At 38.6% G+C, this 16848-nt stretch overlaps 1 protein-coding gene and 1 long non-coding RNA gene across 2 annotated transcripts in view; both read right to left on the bottom strand.

Moving 5' to 3' along the window:
- LOC311096814 (uncharacterized protein) overlaps positions 1–16848 on the bottom strand; it is a 367324-nt gene that overhangs the window by 27666 nt on the left and 322810 nt on the right. The gene's annotated exons all lie outside the window — the stretch shown is intronic.
- On the bottom strand, positions 6361–15626 carry LOC311096809. Its single transcript, XR_014609109.1, has 4 exons — positions 15500–15626; positions 10347–10537; positions 6875–6927; positions 6361–6766 (listed from the first exon to the last, which is right to left on the bottom strand). It is a non-coding gene; the product is annotated as an uncharacterized lncRNA (long non-coding RNA).

The following is a 16848-nucleotide window of genomic DNA, read 5'->3' as shown; positions in this document are numbered from 1 at the left end:
TTGTCTCTAGTGTCTTTGGACAGCTCTTTGGTCTTGGCCATGTTAGTTGTTGGATTCTTACTGATTGTATGGGGTGGACAGGTGTCTTTATGCAGCTAACGACCTCAAACAGGTGCATCTAATTTAGGATAATAAATGGAGTGGAGGTGGACATTTTAAAGGCAGACTAACAGGTCTTTGAGGGTCAGAATTCTAGCTGATAGACAGGTGTTCAAATACTTATTTGCAGCTGTATCATACAAAGAAATAGTTTAAAAATCATATATTGTGATTTCTGGATTTTTTTTTTTAGATTATGTCTCTCACAGTGGACATGCACCTACGATGACAATTTCAGACCCCTCCATGATTTCCAAGTGGGAGAACTTGCAAAATAGCAGGGTGTTCAAATACTTATTTTCCTCACTGTATATAGGAAAAGCAACAAGCAACTTTGTGGTTAGAAGTTTATATTTTGTCTATTTGTGGTTAAAGTTGGATTAGTCAGGTCGGAGAACCCTCAAATTTTGTGCAGCCTCTTATCTCTAAGTAGTTATTAACCTATTCCTTAACCTCTCTCTTATGGGACGGTTCCCGAAACGTTCGTTCGCTAAGTATATCTTCTGTAAGTCACACTTTCGTAAGGTTGGTCTGGACCACTCTTAGCTTTACCTTATCACTGTTGCAGGTCTATATGAATATAATTCTGAAGTTTTAATACACCCAGACAGTATTAAATTAGGCTAATTCAAGTGTTTTCATGCAAAGAATAAAATTGTCATTACACTGATTGTTGTTAGATTTTTAATTATATTATTATACAATATTATTAATTTAATTAAAACGCTCTTTTAAAGGCCAGTGAAAGCATAGGCTACTGTCAGTTAAGTCCTATTCGGACGCTAATATTGTTTCTCATGGGCTCGTCCGGTATTTTAAACATTTACAGGGGTAAGTCGGTGATTTTAGTGCCGTCCGAATCCATAATATCAGTGTTTTTCTCACCCAACCCGTGTAAAAATCCCTGTCCAAATTAGTACCTACTGTTTTTTGACAAACAGATCGTGTGGGAATTTAATTGCCGTCTGAATCCACATCTCTGAGTTTACAAGAGATTAACAATTCACGGTTTAAATCCTTTTTGATCACTGCCGAGCACCGTACGTAAGATGTAGGCCTACACTTTTATTACTGAAATGCTGGAAAGTATTTACAAGAACAATATTTCATCGCAGCTCCACCCCAGCGAACAAAAATGGGAAAGAGAAGAAAGCACGTAAATTTTTGAAAAGGTTATTGTGGCAGCAATATATGTTACAATTTTAAAATATGTAGGCTAGGCTATTATAGGCTATTATAGTTTGGATTATTTTTTATAATATCCAATAATCATAATAAATTGCAATTTCAACTATTTCTGAAGTGCTTCTTTAATAAAGAACAGCGCTTTCTCACATAAACAGCCCCTGCACGAGAGAATAATTGATTCTCGAGCCGTCGATATCAAACAATTCAGCAGCATCGCCACGGACAGCACCAGGTAACGTCGCATGTAAGAAGGTATATCTTAAGCAGCTTCCTAAGGCATAGTTCGGGGAACACACTTAGGAACATAAACAACTTTGGTAAGATATATCTTTCGAGCTCTCTTAGCGCGCTAAGAGTGAGCGTTATCGGGAAACCGGGCCCAGATTTGTAAACATGTTCCAAGCTTCTTGTAAAGAATAATAAATACAAAAATTACCTAAACTGTTAGTTTTGTGTGTTAATATTTTTTTGTACTTGATCCTTGATATAAATCAGCAAGCGAGATCAATGTTAATATGTTCACAAACTTCTCTGAGTACTGTTGAATACATCATTCTACAATTATCTATGGATATATGTCTTATAAATAAATAATATTCGATAAGCTATACTTCTTTTCATTTATTATCTATATAAAATCTGCATATTATTGCTCTTTACTTTTGTCGGTGAAGGTGGTAGGGATGGTGGTATTGGTACTGATATTATAAAACTATTTGTTTTACTTCCCTCTCTTCGCCTATATTAATAACATTTCAGAAAACATTACATATAAATATTAATAATTTGCATATTTTATAAAATATAAATGGTCTGGGTCGGGCGGCTGTTCTGCTGTCGGTGCGACCGGCGTGTCCTGTTGGCATGGGCATTTTTACCGCCGTTGCCCTAAATCCCTTCTCTCATGTAAAATAACTGTGTTGGATTGATCTCTGGGTTGATGTGGTGTCTCTGGCTTCATCTCATGAAATCTAACAGTTGATAAGAAGTGATACAGAAAATTGCTTTAATTAAACATTTATTGAACAACACAAGCCTCTCCAATCAGTGCACTTTTATAAAATAAATATAATAATTCTGTATAGATAATTATGTTATGTATATTGAAATTCTACATATGTTACATTTATTGTTCAACAAAAATTAATTTAACAATATGTATATTTTTGTCAGAATTATTGCGCTCCTTCTGTCATTATTGCGCTATTCTGCTCAGTCTGTTTGTCGCACATGCGCGCGGCGACGCTCGTTTATGGAAATAAGTTTAGCAGAGATTCACTCCTGACAGCAAAATGGAAATATTTGCACAGATGGTGGTATATTTCAGTCTACTTGCGCTTCAGTATTTAAATAGGTAAGGCTTAAAACATGCAATGGTCAAGAAATCTAATCTTGCTGTAATCTCTGTGAGGTCAGAACACAAAACTGTGTTGGTGATCCAGACTAAGCTTCATACTTAAATAAAATAAAAAATATTGTACAAGTCATTTTCAAACTGTGAGTATGCTTCAACATGTGAACATGTAATTATGTAATTATTATGGTTTTATGTTTCTTTTAAGATTTTGTTTGTTTGTTTTTTACGAAACACTTTTTTTAACACTTCAACATCCAGCACAAAATTAAAGAGATGAGCTTAGGAGGTTTCAACTTTACAATCTTCTTGGACACCAAATAAACAAGGAATGGAATGTTCTGTCAAAGCGACACAATACACAGATATTTTTCTTTGTGTGTGTGTGTGTGTGTGTGTGTGTGTGTGTGTGTGTGTGTGTGTGTGTGCGTGTGTACACACAAAAATAACTAGACTACTCCACTGGTCTGTTTGCTGTTGTGACACTGATGTAGGATTGAAAATAATCCAAGATATTTTAAATGAACAAAGATATTTGCTTTACTGTTCTCCACCCCCTCTTTCCACCAGGTTTCTGATAGTGATCAAGGCCTGTAGGCAGAGATGTGTGTACTTTGGGGTCGATGAATTGTCACACCTTTAGTACGGTGGGGGAGGTTGTAATGATCTGATTGGTCAGTTTGAATGTCTCAGATTTGGGTCAAAGTCACATGGTCAGGAAAGGATAAAAGAAGATTGAAACTGTGGTTCTGTCTCTCTTCTTCTCTGGGTCCCTTTCTTGGGTCTCTCTATCTCTCTCTCTCTCTCTCTCTCTCTCTCTCTCTGTAGTAGGGCGGTTAAGCGCAAAAATCAGATTTAGGACCGTAGGCGCTTGAAATTTGACCCCTGGGGAAATCCAAATATGGATTTCGTAATGGGAAAATGGATTAAAAGCTGCCAGAAACATAAAATGCAATAACATATTTCACCATAAATACATGTAAATATGAGCACACTTTCACAAAGAAGGTCTTTAAACTTTAAAATATAAGATATGTTTTAAAATTTGCTCCTGTAATACTAAATATTACTATACATGGGTTAATGAATTATCTGTAAATTCATGTTATGTGATCAAAATTAGACATCACAGTGACAAGTGATTAAGAGCTGATCTTTGTCTGGTCTCTACCAAAGCAATTCACCAATGGTGATACAAAAAGGTCAACTGTTTTTAAACAGCTGACATGGAAAGAGACAGGCAAGCTAATCCACCACGGCAAGGTGCCAGCTCATTAGGATTAGGGTTTTTTTTTTGTTGTTGTTGTTTTGTTTTTTTTTGTATTTGGTTTTTTTTTTGTCTTTTTAATGTAGGCCTGCATAACAAGAAACAGAACAAAGAACCAGTAGTTCAACTCTTCAGCAGTTGAGCTTTGAATATTAACACAATATTTAATTACTATGACAAGTTCTGCAAAGACCATACTAGATACATCTGGTCCTAACTGCTCTTCACCTGGTGAGGTGTCCTTGATTTGGGATCTAGCTCTATTGTATAAAGAGGCCAAACATTTGGAATGATACTTGGCCTCTAAAGCCACCATGTCACCTCCACTGAGCTGTGCCAGAAGCTTGGTGTCATTGAGGACAATGGCACACTTTCTAACTTTTTCATCAATTTGAAATGTCGCAGCCTCATGAAGTCTCTCACTACCTGCAGGTTCTCCACAAAAGAAACATTTAGTCTTATCGATGTCATCACTGAATGAGGATCTTAAATTAATTTTTATTCGTTTTGCAGTGTCATGGTCATCAGTTGCAGAAGCTCTCTTCTCAGCTCTTTGTAGCATTTGATTGTTGTATCTAAGGCGACATGTATTGTGATATTTTGCATTGTTCCTAATAAATGTGGCCTCTATACCTTGCCCTTCATCTAACCGTGCAATCTGTAGAGATATCGGGAGTTGTTTAAGTTCATGAAATTTTAATAGATTCTCCGCCAGATTTTTGTAACGTTCAGTATTGACCTGCCCTTGACAATTTGATGGGCATCTGAGTGGCTCTTGAGTATTATTCTGACAAATGAAACACAATTCCCAGTCAGTTATTTGTGTTGGGGGATCAGTATATCCAGGATTAAATAATTTGAAGGTTTTAGCCATTGCATTGGATCACAGTAGTTCTTGTGTAGTGGTCTTGTAGTTTTAGTTTTTCTTATGAAGTGGAACTGTATATGAGGTCTACTACTAACTTAAAAGATGTGTGCTAATACCTTAAAAAAATATTGGCTACTCTATTTCACTTAACTGGCACAAAAAAGATTAAATCGATTGACTAACGTTTTTCTTGTGAGGAAAACTCGGTCTACAATGTGATGTGTAGGCCTACCTACTAAACCACTTGCAAATAATCCAGCAGGACTCAACAGTTCTTACAATTAATATTTATAGTCAAGGTGAGAGCATTTGGAGAGAAAATAATTGACTGAGATTAGCTTTGGGTGGTATAAACTAGCTGTACAAGAGCACAGAGTTACAATGAAATAAATAGGATGAATTGCAGCTAGTTTAGATAACCAGCCTAAATGAAATTCTGTGGAAATGTACACCTACTTTATTTCACAGAATCCTAACTCTTAATTCCTGCAGACTAAAATCTATTTTATGTTATATTTGCCTGTCTGAGTTATGTTTGCTTACTTGCAGTATTAGCCTACACTATTTTTTACTGAGTAACAGTGAGAAACACATTCAACTGACTTTGCCTTTATCTCACGTGTAGTCGAGAGTAAAACATCCCACCATTTCCCTAGATTTTAAAGAGAATTATATTCAACTGTGGCCACCACAAGATGAAACCTACTGACTGAATAAGGAAGAGTCACTGACAAACTACCAAGTAAAAATGATGTGTATTAGTATATGCACACAATTTCATATTAAATATTTCAGTATACATTTAAAAAGTACATAATTTCTGATAGATATCATAACCTATTTTCCTTTTTGTTTAAAAATGAACTAGACTGATTAATGAACAAATGTGCAACTTTTTTAATTGTTAATTTCTGTCATCTATCCATTATGACATTATGAAATCCATATTTGGCGGCCATTTTCAATTTTTTTTAAAACATATCTTATATTTTAAAGTTTAAAGACCTTCTTTGTGAAAGTGTGCTCATATTTACATGTATTTATGGTGAAATGTGTTATTGCATTTTATGTTTCTGGCAGCTTTTAATTAATTTTCCCATTACGAAATCCATATTTGGCGGCCATTTTGAAAAATGGCCTACATGGCCCCCAGAGCGCCTACAGTCCTAAATCTGATCAGACCCCCTTTGTGAGCCTTCATACCAAATTTGATGCTTTTATCGCTAAGTGATCGATTCTGATGAAAATCTGCGCTTAGCCGCCCCACTATATTAGAAGACATCCTTGTCATAGCTTTATGGTACATAACGGCTACCGTGGATGCAACACGCATTTGAAAATTTGCTTACAAATTTGCTTACAAATTACAATTCTTATTGATTCCCAGTTTTGATTTTAATAAGGTATTAGATTTAGATATCAAACATTTATAATGTGTCTTATTGCAAAACATTCTGTTGCAGCTTAATACAATTAACAAAAATTCCAAAAACTGAAATCAAACATAATTTAAAATATATTTATTTTTTAATTTAAAATAACACTGCATTGTTTTATTTTTATTAAATAGACTATAGACTGCTGTCACTTCAAAATCAAATAGGCAAGGCAAGTTTATTTATATAGCACATTTCATACACAATGGCAATTCAAAGTGCTTTACATAGAAGAAATTAAAATAATAATAATAATAAAAAAAATGTAAAAAAAATACACGCATCCAATATAATGACACATGTGCTTTCTTTCCCAACTGTTCACATTTACTTTGGACAAAACTGATTATGTTTATGAGGATATTTTGGCATAATTTTGTGTATATTTATGATCCATTCAAGCATAAGAAGATATGAAAGGTTATGTTTAATATCTGTGCAAATCCATTGAAATCCATTCGTACACATTCTTATTATACATGAACTTAATATTTGTTGAAAAAGGAACATGATGGAGAATATTTATCAGGTTAGATGAATCACACTGCTGCTTTCTGAAAGGAGAAATACAGAAATATAACACAAAGATTAATATAACATCAGATTTCTGCTTCAGTTTTCACTCTATATCTCTATTTCTCTATATGATGTGTGTGTCTCACCTTTTATGTGACTCCACCTGACACATCAGAATAAATCTGTGAAGCACGAGAAACTGCGAGTGAAAAACGGAACATCAGATTATAGCAGTTCCAGTGGGTCAAACAGCAGAGCGACAATTAATAAATCAGACTTCGAATGAAAGCATCTGCCAAATGTTTACAGTTGTGGTGATAAATGTACATACAACTTGCAGAATCTACAGAATGTGATTATAAAAAATAATAATAATACTTGAACTGAATTTCACATAATAACATGTTTTCATAAAGTTCACCAGACAAAATAACTATAAACTTATGACCATAACTTTAAGTGTGAATGATGCTTTTCCTGTATATAGAGTGACTGAAAAGTTATAGTGTAGAACGTCTCGGTTACGTATGTAACCCCCGTTCCTAGTCGACGTATCGACTGATTGGGATCACCCTTAGGGAGCCTGTCATCTTTGAGTATTGTTAAAACGAGCCAATGCACATTGCCGTGCGTGAATTGCATCACAAGCTCCGCCTCGCAGTGCGGGTATAAATACGGAAGTGGATGCACACACCAGTTGTTTTTCACTGAGGAGCCGAGCGGAGCCCGGAGTCAGCGGTGGTCCAGCAATAGTGGCGACGGGACTACGTCTCCGTTCCCTCCTTCAGGGAACGAGGGTTACATACGTAACCAAGATGTTCCCTTTCGGTCGCTCACGTTCGACGTAGTCGACGTATTGACTGATTGGGATCCCTATTAAAACGCCACTAGTGCTGCCACCTTCCAGTGCCTAGACAAAAGCCTCTTGATCCTCCTGCATATTGAGGCGGAGATAGGACAGGGCTTAGGCCAGGAAAGTCACTGCTGTTCCACAGGACCACTGGGAAAGCATTAACCTTTCATTGGAAGGAATACACTGCGGAAGACACATCCTGCCCGTAGGGAGGTAACATGTGGAGAATAACACAAATGGACTGAGCGAATTACCGGGCAGTACAACATGTCACTGAGGGGGCTCCAGCAGAAAACAGGGGGAGACGCAACCAGTCAATGACGGCAGAGGAGGCTCTGCCAAGGGAAGACACGGGCTCGCCGCAGGGAGCCGTACCGTGGAAGACTACACATATGGGATCGGCGTAGAGATCACAACAGATGGACCCAGCCTAACACAGTTTCCACCAGTGCATACGAGTGATAGGCCTAGCATCGGACGCTCCGCCAACTCAACAGTGTTCGGCAAAAGGGGAACTTAACCAGAGCAAGAGCGGTGCACGTATCCAGTCCATAGGAGGGGAATGGCGCAGCAAGCCGACACTACAAACTGGACTAACGGTGAAGCTGGCTTCATGTGAAGGGAGCCCATGGAAGAAACCGGCTCGACACATAGGCTTGCTCCCCTCAGGAACCTGACGATCAAATCGTGCGTCTGCCATATGCCCCAGGAGCCTCTGAAAGTTTCAGTGGGACCCTTTCCTTCAGGTCGAACGCTGCTGACCAATCTTGTGGACGGAGCATTGGAAGTGCATTTCTGTGTTTGTAACTTGAACAGAAGCTTGAAAAAGGGCCCGAAGCAGGGCCTGAGTGTGTAGTGCAACACTTACCTGTCTCTACATGGCAGCAGAGAGTTTGTGAGAAGGCGTGACCGGGTCCTCGAACCGCACCCAACTGCCGACTGGCGATAAAAGAGGTAGCTGAGGGGTGCAAGGCTTTACATGGTCGCACACCGCCAGTCTGGCCCTCTTGGGACCCAGGAACAGAGGAAATTGCTCTTTCTTTGAAAATGTAGGTAAATGTAAATGTAGGCGGAACATACACATACAAAAACTAAGACTCCTCTCGGCCCTCCACAGGGGGGAGGGAGTGGATCGGTGACCATCTCCATGAGCTCTCTCCTCCATCCATGATTGGCCCGCTCAGGAGCGCTTGCGCTGACGCTTGCCACCTGGCTTGGCAGCTCCTGAAGTGGGCTGGGCACCCCGTCTGTGGCCGGGTGGAGGCTGCTGCGGAGACCCAGCGGGAGCAGAGGCGGCGACAGACGGACACCCTCTGCGACGAGCAGGCGGGTGATCTGCCCCAGGCGGACGGGTGGAGGCAGTAGCGGCCGCCGGGGCAGGATGTGCCAGATGGCCTCCGTCTGCTTCCGGGCAGCAGAGAACTGTTGGGCGAAGTTCTCCACTGCGTCGCCGAATAGCCCAACCTGTGAAATGGGGGAGTCCAGGAATCGAACCTTGTCCGCATCCCTCATATCCGCCAGGTTGAGCCAGAAATGGCTCTCTTGGACCACTAAGGTGGACATCGCCAGACCGATCGCGCGAGCTGCAACCTTTGTGCCCCGGAGGGCAAGGTCGGTTGCAGTGTGGAGCTCACCCATGAGCTCACGGTCTGGGCTACCCTCGTGCATATCAGTGAGTGCTTGGGCCTGGTGGACCTGAAGCAACACCATGGCATGCATAGAAGAAGCGACTTGCCCACAGGCTTTGTAAGCCTTGCCCGTAAGGATGGATGAGAGCCTTAGAGGGGAGATGAGGATCCCCATTCCATGAGGTAGCGGTCGCCGGACACAGTTGCATCGCGACAGACCGCTCCACTGGAGGGATAGCCTCGTAACCCTTCGCCCATCAAGGGTAGTGAGGGGGGCAGGAGCTACTGAGGCGGGTTCTGGCAGAGAAAGGTGCCGTCCACGACCTAGTACGTTCCTCATGCACTTCAGGGAAGAAAGTTACTGGGGCAGTGGGCTGAGAACCACCCCAGCCTGCCCCAAGAAACCATTCATCCAACCGAGACGGTTCGGGACACAGTGGAGGATTCCAGACGAGCCCGACCGCCTCGGCCCCAAACACGTGCTGCATCTATCGTGACCGTCAGAGGGGGACAGAGCCCTGTCGCACCCCGAAACGCACGGATGGAATGGCATCTTGAACAAGACACAAACACACCCGTGTTGCTCTTTCAGGAAGTGGGACCTGTCACCAGTGCCGGAGCACACAGGGGAACAACTGCAGCAACACTTCACAAACAACCGGTCGTCAACAAAACACTCTTTATAAAAATGCTGTTAAAACAGCAGTTGAGAGCTTCCGTAGCTCGCGATCACCGCTGCACTCGCTATAGAAACACCAGCACTGGGAGAATCTTCCAGAAGAACACCGACACTCGCTCGTTGTACACACAACACTCTTCAGAGACATCAGAAAACCCGATCGGCTCCAAAGTGAAAGACAACTGGTGCGTGCAGCCACTTCCGAATTTATACCCACTGAATTTATATGGTGCGTGTGATTCAATTCACACACGCGAATGTGCATTGGCTTGTTTTAACAATACTCGAAGATGACAGGCTCCCTAAGCGTGATCCCAATCAGTCTATACGTCGGCTACGTCGAGCGTAGTGTGAGCGACTGAAAGTGAACTGATTTTACACATTCAGACACCAGAGAAGATATGTTCATGAATAAAGATACATAACAGTGTTTGATCTTAAACATCATAAATACTCACAGTTTGGTATGCCGCTATTAATGCTGTTTTGTCTGAACATCAGCTCCTTTTCCGGCTCATTAGATTGTACATGTTTGTCCTTTTTGTTTGCCATTTTCCTCTGTCCAAATGTATTTAATTGTTCTGTAGTTTGTGAAGCTCCACACATGTTCTCCCATGCGGTAATTTCTCATATATTTTGACTGTATAATCTGTTTAAAAGAATACAGTGGTTCAGTTTAGAGTGAAGTTTAAAATTAATGATTGTTGAGCAATAAAGTTTTACTTTTCAGTTTCACTATAAAAATGGGTAACACTTTACAATAAGGTTCCATTCATCAACATTAGTTATTAGTTAACATGAAGACATCTGTTGCATCTCCTGTATCTTGTTGTTATTTTGGTTATGTACATGTGGTGTGACGTGGGGGGGTTGGGGAGAGGGTGAGAGGGTGTTCTTAATGCTTTAGTCTCACATGTCTATTGATATAGTTTTAATATCATAAATTTAAGGCAATTGTTAGGGTCGTTTGTTTGTTATTGTTGTGTATGTTTGTGTTTTCTTCATTATAATATTTTGTATATATTTTGCAACTATTTAGTAACTTTATATATAGATTAAAATGTTTAACATGTTTATTTTTACATTCCCTCTTTTTGCATTTGTAATTTTTTTTTCTTTTTTTTTCTTTTTCCTTAACAGATCTTGTATCAATTAAGTAAGTAACTTTAGATTTGATAAAAAGGGGCAGGTCTTTTAAAATAACTATTTACATCACTATACCATTTACAACATCAGCTTTTTGCTCGTTTTAGAAAACTGTTACAAACTAAAAATGTAAATTTCATCTGAAATGCTGTTTTTCTAAAGAATTGTTCTCACGTCTGTTAATATAGTATAACATTACAAATTTTTGGCCATTGTTATTTTTTACATTTTTATTTTTACATTCTTATGTATATTTAGAATATATGTAAGGGATAATGTGTAATGATCGGGACACCGACGCGAAGCGGATCTTGAATCCTGAAGGGGTTGTTATTCGCTACAACAACCGCCTCGCTCTACATTATCCCGCTTATTACATGGCTACCTACCAAATAAATCAATAATTTGACACAAAATATTGTTTTTTTTTTTTAAAGGAGTTTATTGATTTAAAAACGATTGTATTGCTTCCACTAAAGAAAATAGTCCGTTCCGTCTCTACGGTTTGAATCCAACAAAGAGTTCAACAAAGCCATGTAATAAAAAATATATATATAATAATAATAATGATAATAATAATATTATAATATACAGTATACTCGTTGTATGCGCTTTGTACTCATTTTAGAGAATTCTGTTACAAACTCATCCATGTCCAGTTCATGTATTATTGATTTTTCATGAGCTAAAAGCACATTTCCTTTCGGATCAAGAAATCTGTGCATGTTGTGTTTTATTAGGCTACTAGAATATGGCAATCAAGTTCACTAATAGTTCTAATAAAGTTAATTTGCTGTTACTGTCGTTAAATTGCTTCATAATTCAGCTCGTCCGTTTACCTCAGAGGTAGCGAAGTTAAAGAGGGGGTTGGGAAGACAACAGAAAATAACATATCTGGAGCTGAATTTGAATATCGCACCAATTTTGTGATTGGCTGTTATGCGGTGTGGGGCCAGGGTGGGCCAAGCTTCTGATTGGCCCCCCGTGGAGCCGAGCCTGTTTTGGAGTTTGGTTTACCTTGTGCATCAACACATGCGACAGGATGTTTTGCTGTTTATCTGATGTGGTTTGCTCATGTAGGGCAGGCCTATAAAAAGGCACAAGTTTCTCCACACCGCATCAGAGAGCTAAGTTTTGTCTTGCTGGGTGTGAATGTCACACTGAACAGTGTTGTTGAGATAGTTCTGCTGTAAAAGTGTGTGTTGTTAAGAGAGTTACTGAACTAACAAGCGCTTTCGTGAATATCTTTGTTAAATTATATTTAGTGGAACATTTCTTTTATAGAGAGATGAATGCCAGTTTATTGTGTGTGCCCTTCTTTTCTCTTTTTTTTATTTTATTTATTTTTTACTTTTGATTTGAGAAGTTGTTTCCTAAACATTATAAGGAACGCTGTATTTTGTTTGGCTGTCATATTTTTACATGGTTTTATTGTAGTATTTGGACCTGGAGATGAGAGAACTAATGTAATGTTGACATGAGCAGACGTGAACATGCTTAAGCCTGGTTCACACGGCAGGATAATTAGGCCGATTTTAGCCCCGATTCACCCCTTCCGACAATCTTAAGGATGCTCCGTGTGTTAAGACTGCTCTCGTCTGCTCGGAAGGACTTCGGGACCGCTCCGATCTCAAATCGGGGATATCCAACATGTTGGATTGTTTTGGCCCGATTTCTCCTCGTGTGTGGTGTCAACTGCGCACGCAGCCTGTGGACTGAGGCGTGTAGATTTTTTCTTTCATCCATTGGCTGCTCTATAGCCTACTATAGTATTTTATCATGCTATCATTCATTCAAGTGCAATTCAAGCGCGATAAAACGCAAAAAAGAACTTAAATCTTTACTGGTGGCGCGCTGTCTGTAAATCTCCTCTCTGTGTGATGCACACACACACACACACACACACAGAGAACTCATGCGCACAGAATGCCGCTTCAAACAGCGCGCTGCCGCATTGAGTTCTCTTTCACGCTTGAACGGACAAAAACACACAAAAGTATGCCAAAATGTTCACTTTGTCAAGTATCCTCGTAAGCACAGTATTAAATTACGTTTGATCTCGAGGGAATGCTCGGGAGTCAAATCGGTTTGTGTGTGATGTGTTGATTTTGCCGTGTGGCTGCGCACCACACACTGTACGACCAAAACTGTTAGACCCGTGATTTTTTATCGCCGTGTGTGGGGTCTCTCAGGTTTGGAAAATCGGCCGACAATTTTAAAATCGTCCAGTGTGAACCAGGCTTTACTGTTGTTAGGCTTGCCCAATCGGTCCAACGTCAGTTTCCTAAGCGGGTGAAGGTTTACTGCTCGTTACTGTCATTCCCGTGTAGCAAAGTAATTTGATTCCAATTAAGCTTTTACCCGACTCCATTTTATCACAACCTCGAATTTAGGTTAGAATGCCCATTAGTTATATAACATTTATATAACAGTTTAGCAGCACATTTGATTATTCTATTTAACTCTTAACTTTTATTATCTTCGTTCACTCAAGTGCCAAAGTCTAACAGGGTCCCCACACCGGCCATTAATCTTATGTGGGCCCACGATCACAAACTCATCAGTTTTTCTAGGATATTTTTGTATCCCTTGGTTGTATACACTTCTTTTCACTACATTTCTTTAGACATAGGTCATGGCCACTATTACAGATATAAGTAATAGTAACAATTAGATGTATTGTTACATAACAAATGTAACAATTTATTATGTCGGGTAAATGTATCATGCCAAATACATAATCAGTTCAAAGATAATCAATACAAAACATCAAATGCTCTGGAATAAAGAGAAAAAGATGCGAACCTGACAATAGAAAGTACATGATGCCGAGAGTCTCGGCCACTCTCAGCATCAGGGTTAATTACAAATCGCCCTGAACCCTCTTCAGCATCTCCCTAAATACTCAGACTCAGATCCTTTGTCTTTGTCTAAGTTTGGGGTCTACAATTGCTAATACAAATAAGTGATAATAAAGATTTATATTATTAGAAAAGATTTATATTTTGAATAAATGCAGTTATTTTTTAAACATTTTATTCATCAATAAATCCTGAAAAAAGCATCACGGGTTCCAAAAAAATATATATATATATTAAGCAGCACAACTGTTTCTACATTGATAATAAATCCTCATATCAGAATGATTTGTGAAGGATCATGTGACACTGAAGACTGGAGTAATGATGCTAAAAAATTAAGCTTTGATCACAGGAATAAATTACACTTTATTATATATTCACATAGAAAACAGATGATTTACATTGTATTAATATTTCACAATATTACAGTTTTTTCTTTATTTTTGATTAAATAAATTAGGCTTGATGAGCCTAAGAAACTTTTTTTTCTAAAATATAAAAAAATAGTATTGTGTCCAAATGTTTGACCAGTGTGTGTGTGTGTGTGTGTGTGTGTGTGTGTGTGTGCGTGTGTGCGTGTGTGTGTGTCAAGTCAAGTCAAGTATATTTGTATAGCGCTTTTCACAATACAGATTGTATCAAAGCAGCTTCACAGTATTCAATTAAAATAATACAACAAGGTTTGTTTCTAGTGGAATTTGATTGATTAAATTAAATTAAATATCCCCAAAATATCCCCAACTGAGCAAGCCAAAGGCAACAGTGGCAAGGAACCGAAAAACTCCATCAGGTGACCTAATGGTGTCCTAAAACTCCATCAGGTGACCTAATGGTGTCCTAAAACTCCATCAGGTGACCTAATGGTGTCCTAAAACTCCATCAGGTGACCTAATGGAGAAAAAAAACCTTGGGAGAACCCAGGCTCAGTCGGGGGCCAGTTCTCCTCTGGCATTTATGAACTAGAGGCCGGATTGTAGTTTGATTAACAATATTATATGAATGCCTGGCTGAAAAGATGCGTCTTTAATCTAGTTTTAAACTGGGAGAGCGAGTCTGAGCAACGAACAGTATCAGGAAGACTATTCCAGAGTTTCGGAGCCAAATGTGAAAATGCTCTCCCTCCTTTGGTTGATCTGGATATCCTAGGTGTGTGTGTGTGTGTGTGTGTGTGTGTGTGTGTATATATGATACTTTGTAAAAGAATTCCATAAGCAGAATTTATTAAAATACTGGAAACTACTACTCTATAGATATTATCAATCCATAAGTCTTATGGAAAATCTCTAATCAGCAGTTTCTGATTCACCTTCATTGATATTTGGAAAATAATATTCATATGTTATAGAAACTGTCAATAGACAGAAAAAATGAAAAGTCAACAGTTTCATTCCCTGCCTTGTGTTTTTACATCACTGTAAACTGTTATGGAAAAACTCTATAGATATCGTACAAAACATAAAAGAAAACAGAAAACTATAAAATTAGGGTTGATAATCAAATCACAATTCATAAATCATCATTTGTCTATAGACATAAATGTCTTAATTTAAATAATTTTAAAAAATCTCTTAACAAAAGCATTAGAGATAAAGTGTTTTAATCACCTTGTGCTGAGCAGAAGAGGAGACATCCAGCGCAGCGCTGAGAGATCAGAGAGCTCAGACAGATCAGCTTTATACAGTGTGTGAAGGTTAAACTCCTCCTCTGTCGCTGCTAAAGGCCGATGCAGGATCACTAAACTCACACAGTCACAGTTATTTAAGCTAACGCTCGTTACTGAACAACACAACATTAAACCAAAAAATCTTAAATCAACAACAAATAAATCACTATATTTCTCCTCTGCTCTTGCTTGTCTCCTAATCTAGCTTTCTAATAAACCTGATATTATATTCTATAAATATTGTGTCTTTGTGGCAAATTACTTGTGATATTCCTCATTTGTAAGTGGATAAAAGCATCTGCTAAATTAATAAATGTACAGTACATTATATTTGCAGTATTTTGTGCTGTATTTTTATTTAGTATTTCGTTGTTTAATTTATTCATATCTGTGATTTGTATTTACTCAGTTGTTCATCTTTAGTGTGTTTCATTAAACAGTGTTCGGGAGCAGCACGTATCAGCATGAGAGGAAGCATATATATATATATATATATATATATATATATATATTCACCAACATTCCTCAACAGTTCTTCAGCATCCCTCCGCCACTCCGACTTCTCACTCTTGGCCTGTTCTTCCACAGACAGGAATACGGGGGAGTACTCTGGGTCAATACCGAGCCCGGAGCCCTCTCCTCGGACGGCACGCCAAATACAAATACAATTACATTTATTCTATCTGAGTTATTTGTAAGAGTGAACTTGTGAATGAGGAAGCACACTGTATTCATTGCTTAGCTGCGCATTGCATATGACACTAGTTTTAATACTAGTCCTATCAGTGCCGCTGCTAGCCATTTTGGTGCCCTAAGCATAATTCCTTAATGATGCCCCCCACCCCGACCCCGAGAAAAAAAAAAGTTTGTTTTTGCCAGTTTAACTTTTTATTACCAAACATATAACTCAATACCAATAACACAATAGCAGCATCACAGTATAAAACTTAAGAACACTAAAAAGAGAAAGTAAAATCTTCACAGCTTTGCTGACTTTGTAAACGTATGTAGAATAGCCAACACACACTACACATTTGAAAGTGCAAACTTTTCTTCAGTAAACAGAATAGCAAAATAAAAAAATTATCAAAATAATCCAGACATGTTTTTCCCCAAATTCAATGTCACTTTGAATAAATTACATTTATTAGACAAAATATTCAAACAAATAATAGCACTTATATAATGGAAGGATTCACTTTTATGAGCTTCAGTCTGATGTTGCAATTCACTGCCATTATAAAGCTCGGAAGCGTCAGGGTGTTTATTAATATAACTCTGATTGTATTC

This window comes from Abramis brama (genome assembly GCF_963993115.1).
Source record: "Abramis brama genome assembly, chromosome: 15".
NCBI classification, from domain to species: Eukaryota; Metazoa; Chordata; class Actinopteri; order Cypriniformes; family Leuciscidae; genus Abramis; species Abramis brama.
This window is presented reverse-complemented; position numbering and strand designations above follow the sequence as displayed.